The following is a 6000-nucleotide window of genomic DNA, read 5'->3' as shown; positions in this document are numbered from 1 at the left end:
CTGATAAATCTACATATCTCGTGGGCAACAACATGTTTCAGGCTTGTATCCGCTCGTTTAAGGGCAACATCGAACTCAATCGCTAACGATCGAAATCGGTATCAAAAATTCGCTTGATCTTGTGGACAAAATTAAAGACATCATACCTCCGAAGAACTCAAGACTAGTATCTTTTGATATCGTCAACCTTTTCACTTGTGTGCCACCAGGAAGCAACCGGCCTAGCAATAGATCTCCTGGGGGCAGCCAATATTGCAAAGAAAATGAAGGACGAATTATCCACCCTTCTCAAAATATGTGTGGCACAAAATTATTTCAAGTTCGATGGTAAATTTTACAAACAAAGTAGTGGCCTCGCTATGGGCTCACCACTTTCTCCGTTGCTGGCAGATGTTTTTGTTGATAGTTTGGAAAGGAATATTTTTAGCTCAGGGCATAGCCTACTAAAGTCTGTGGTATACTGGTACCGGTACGTTGACGATATTATTGTGCTTTGGAATGGAACTGATCGGCAACTGGATATGTTCTTGAGTTTTTTTGAATGACATCCATCCTACAATTTCATTTACCTGTGAAAGAGACTCCAACCATTGCTTAAATTATCTGGATCTTACAATCAAACTCGATAAATGCCGGCATTCCTCCTCCATTTTTCGGAAACCCTGTTATACCGATCATGTCATCCCAGCAAGTTCAAGACACCATTACTCACACAAACTTATGGCTTTTCATTCCATGATTCATCGCCTGTTAAGCATACCACTTTCCAAAGAAGACTTTAAGAAAGAAATCACCACCATTAAACAAATTGCTTCTGCCAACGGTTATTCTCAAAATTTAATAGATAAACTGATTTTAAAAAAACAGAGAAGATTGGCTATCGACCAAATGTTTTCGGCGGACGAGGATAAAAAGAAGCAGTGGTGCACAGTGACGTACCTCGATGCACTTTCTCTGAAAATGGCTCATCATTTACCCAAGGACAAATTCCGCTTGGCTTTTAAACCTTATTCCACCTTAAGGAGACTGATCGTTAAATGCAAGGACCATATAGACCGATTGGATAGATGTGGAGTATATTCTTTGAAATGCAGCGATTGCAATGGTGTATACGTGGGACAGACAGGAAGAAGTTTTGAAATTAGGAAAAAAGAACATTTAAGTGCTTACAAACATAATAAAGATGAAAAGAGTAATTTTGCTAAGCACTTAATATGTAACTGCCACAGAAGCGATTTTAAAATGAATATTTTAAATTTTTGCAATGACCGCCGAGAACTGGATTCTAGGGAACAGTTAGAAATTTTAAAAATTATTGAAAATCAAGATAGTACCCTTATAAATGAATATCTCTACCCATCCTTTTCACCTATTCTGGCGTCGGTTTTAAAATTCATCAAGTAACTAGGTAACAACAAGATTAACAACAAGATAAACAAATTATAATTAGCGCCTGATGATGATGATTACTCATTGAAACCCGGGTCGCGCTCTTATAAAATAAGTGGTATAAGTAACTGTTTATATCCAGGAAATAAAACAAATTAATCGGTTTTTTTTTGTTCTCCTGAAAAGTTTCTATTTTTAAGATACGTGTTGTTAGAACTTAGCCATCGATATCCTTTTTTATTTTCTAGCGGCTGGTGTACTACCTACCCCCGCCACAGATCAATTTAGGCGGCTTGCGGGGTAGTACGTTGATGTAGAATTTCCGCGTCAACAGCGCCTCGACCAACCTTGCAGCGTGTAACTCGGTAACCCCATAGTAACTCCGTGTGGGTTCATCGCTCTACGAGCCTCTTGGCTCCTCCTGTGCGCGGGGGAGAATGCAATGCAGCGACCTCGCCTCCCCCGACGGAACAGCCGTAATCGGCCCAGGCCTCCTCCCCCACTTTCCGTACCTCGCGCTAGCCTCGGAATGCGCACGATCCCTTCCCGGGTTCTCGCGCTCACCCAAGCGAACAGCGGCACGCGCGCCACGGAAAATATTTTCAACGCATTGTCATCGCCGCGAAATAAAACTGCAACCATAGCGGTTCGAGAAACAAAGTAACGAAGATGAAGAATCGCTCATAACGAATTTCAGAGAACCGTCGTTCCATTTGGTTATAAATAGGATTTCGTTATACCCATTATGATGAAATTTGCCCTATAGATCACGAGATTGCCGGCTAATATTACGTACACAACCATTTATTAAACAATTGAACCTATTTATCAGATCAGATTTAACTATCGTCCCACCCTTTCCATCAAATGGCTGCTAAGAGAAGGATATTAAGATCAATATCACGTAAGAGCAACTGGTGATAAGGTATGGAACGATTAGGTAGCGAAGATGGCTGTAATTTCTTTACAAAAGGTGAAATAATTCCCCAAGAGACCAAAGAATAGTTCGTAATAGCGGGTATTTTGGATTTTGTATAATTCGACATCGTCACATGCGGGGGAAGCAACACAGGCATCGGGAGACAAAGGTATCGGGAACTCACCTCGTTATGGCCGGGATTTCGTTTCATGCGTGATCGTTATGAGTGAGTTTTAATGAATATGTCATTTTCACAAAAATTTCAAAATTTGCTCCTATTTTAAGATATGGCTACACAACAAATTAACCTGTAAGGAAACTAAAATTTAAATGGATCTGGAAAAAAATCTGTGATAAAATTACCGTTCTGAAAGGATTGACTGGCCGACTACATGGCCCTTGTACACAGGCCGTGTCACGTTGCCATTGTGCAGTCTAATAGCCGGCTGATGAGACGAGAGGATATTTTGGCAAAAATTGTTATTTCCATTACTATTACTTAAATATACTCCAATTCTTCCATTTTTTCCATTTCCATAAACGCGGAGAGAGACTAAGGAGTAAAATTTTTATTAATATTTAAAAATCACAGGAATTATGGCTATTATCGCCTACATATCCGATGAAAACTGATGTAGTGCAACTAGGATCACGTTTCTGAAAATCATACAATCCTTACAATCGAAACATTTTCATTCCTATATGCTTTATCGATTTCCTATATTCCATCACAATATGAAAAAATTACTAACATTTAAAAGATTTACAATGATCAACGTCTTAAAATGCCATGCAAACGGATGCACTAAAGCATAGATAAATTTTTCCGAAAATCTTAAAAAATGTCCCTAATATTTTAATTTATATGCACTTCATTGGCATTACAAGAAGGATTTTACCTTTAATTGTTTTCGGTAATTAGTGGTAACGTGGTTTACAATAGTACCTCCAATTTTCATTTTAAACTCTTACCACCGTAGATCGAGGGGTCAACGTAGTAATTAAATCAGTATTCAAACTAAATGAAAACTTTTCGTAGACCTCGCAATTGACTTGAGGCCTGGTTACATGGAACATTAACTCGTGCAAGTTAATATCTAAATGGCTGAACGATTTTGGTGGACGAATGTTAAGAAACGCAGAATGTGTAAGTGAAGTAAATTACAACAGGTTTTTTTTCTGTTCATGCATTCACAAAAGTTGGGTTGTTACACGATGCATTTTTGCTTTCATTCAATTACACATTGACTCGTAAGAGTTATTGTACCGTGTAACCAGGCCTTATAATAGTGGATTATCGACTGAAATCCACATAAAATAGGAACCACAGGTAGTATTTTCTATGTAATGCATTAAAATATCTGCATGTTTATACCGATTCTTAAAGCGTTGCTTATTTAAGGATATGAAAAGTGCTGATAAAAGATGTACACATGTAAAAAAAAACAGGGAATGTTCGTTATGCATTAAAGTTAAATAAAACTTCACCGGGTAAACAAAATCATCACGGGGTTATTACAAAATGCACTCTTCTTGTTTTAACACACTAAATGACTGCCACAAATATCAGGCTTATTTAACTTTTATTATCAAAGTCATCTAGCGATTAAGGCAGGTTTCCGTGGCGTACTTAAGAATCATTAAAGCAGCCTCCCCTCCCTTCATGGACTCCCATCTTCAATTTTAGAAAATTGCATTTAAAATCATTATTTCATGCGGGGTCTTAACTGATGTATTAATTAAACACAATCGTTGAAGTTTATAAAAAGGTAAGGCGTAAAATCAAAGTTTTCTCGCTTAAAACGGTCGGTTGACTAGATACAAGCAACGTCCGGCATAAACCGGAAGTGATACTTCATTTGCATACAGCCTAATAACGCTAATAACCTTACAGAAACTGATAAGAGTCCAATGATTATTTGTTCACTTAAAACGGCGTTGCGCCTATTAAACAACCCGATTAATAACTTATGGAAATAATTATGAATTAAGGACAAACTGCAATATTCAAAGTTCAGATGAGCATTAAAACGCCCAAAACATGGAATTAACACCAGTAAGTACTGATTTCGGAAAATAAATGCCTGCCAGTTATTTCACATTAAACCATGTCGTTTGAAAATCATCTTTCAGAAACGTTGAGGAATATAACTTTTTCGTGCATTAATTATTGCATAATTAATTACAATTAAAGCCATGAATCCCGAAATACAGTAGATACAATCACCAAGGATGTCAGACGAGGTACGTTTGTAACCTTGGCCATGGTACGCTTAAAATTTTCGAAATATCCATACGTCACATCATAGATACGCAAATGAATTGCATGAAAAAGAATTGAAGAGACATAGTTGAGACAGAGAGGCGGAAATATTAATGAGCCAAATTTTGTGATACATAACTTGTCCCTGTGGCGCAGTGGATAGCGCGTTGGACTTCTAATCCAAAAGTCGTGGGTTCGAATCCCACCAGGGATGAAAATTTTTCCTAGGAAAGTGTTTTTAAATCCCTTATTACTTTCTCCTTTTGTATATTAATGACATTTTACGCCGCACAGGGATATAACCACGAAATCTACGTAGTCACATATAACCACGAAGTAAGACAAAATTTCCCGGAAAACACAGCTCAATCCATTAAACGGCTTGATAAAATGCGTTGAATCTTAAGCAATATGTTACATAGATATTTTTGGAATAGAAAGACTCCCAATGAAATATTCAATCAACTGGGAAAATTTATTAAATGTTGAGTCAGTTAACTATTTAAGAGTAACTCTTATCCTATAAGGACTCTACTCTTGTAAGGACTAATCCTCGGAAAAGCGCATTGTAATATCTCCATGAATTATTTGGCATGTTATAACTCATACATGAATCACTTACAACGTCAATTTTTCGTCTTACTATTACTAACAAGTAATTATATGTCCATGTTCATGTCCTAAGCACTCACCTAGTTTCCAAACTATTAATTTAAGGAAATGCTTAATTATTCCTCTAACTTAACATAAACCACAGAGACAAAAATCTCCATTTTAGTAGTGTGAATTCCGCGAGGCGTAAACAAAACGATATATTACACGACCCTATGAAGCTTCGTCAGAATTTCATACAAATTCTTCAAGATAGCGTTCTATTTTTTTTCGCCAATAGTGGACCGAAAATTGTCAACAGAGCTTCCTGCTTCCATGAGTTTCATACCAAACGGCTACTGCCTTTATTAAAGAGTACGTGCCGATGTCAGACGGTGTCAGAGAGGGTTCTTCCCTCTTCGCAGGGGGTCCTCCGAAAATAGAACTCGAAGGCGAAAGGAGAAGACAAGTGGATATCGACTGACAGCCCCGAGGTGAGGTGATGGATGGGAAAAGGCTTATAAGTCCTCGTGTCCGACTTGGATACCTCACCCGAAAAGAGGAGAGAATTGGAAAGCGTCAATAAGGCTTTAAAAATATAGCAGCGTCCGGAAGATGTTGCAAAAAGAGTAAAAGAGCAAATAAGGTGTTCAAAGGATTCAGAATCAAAATCCGGGTAAATATTTGGAAAAGCTAAGACCGATATTGCCGCAAGGGAATTTTAAAATTTTAAGACTTTCACAAAGTTGGACGAAGCTAAGATGGCATTTATGATTTAAAAAATTATTATTTAAAACTATTACAAATTGAAACATGATATACATGTCGCCGTGAACCG

The 6000-nt window shown here is 37.6% G+C and overlaps 1 long non-coding RNA gene and 1 other non-coding gene across 2 annotated transcripts in view; one reads left to right on the top strand and one right to left on the bottom strand.

Moving 5' to 3' along the window:
• LOC124169426 overlaps window positions 1–6000 on the bottom strand; it is a 313573-nt gene that overhangs the window by 284410 nt on the left and 23163 nt on the right. The window lies entirely within an intron of this gene.
• Trnar-ucu lies at window positions 4713–4785 on the top strand. Its single transcript has one exon. It is a non-coding gene; the product is annotated as a tRNA-Arg (tRNA).

Source organism: Ischnura elegans, chromosome 12 (genome assembly GCF_921293095.1).
Source record: "Ischnura elegans chromosome 12, ioIscEleg1.1, whole genome shotgun sequence".
Lineage (NCBI taxonomy): Eukaryota > Metazoa > Arthropoda > Insecta > Odonata > Coenagrionidae > Ischnura > Ischnura elegans.
This window is presented reverse-complemented; position numbering and strand designations above follow the sequence as displayed.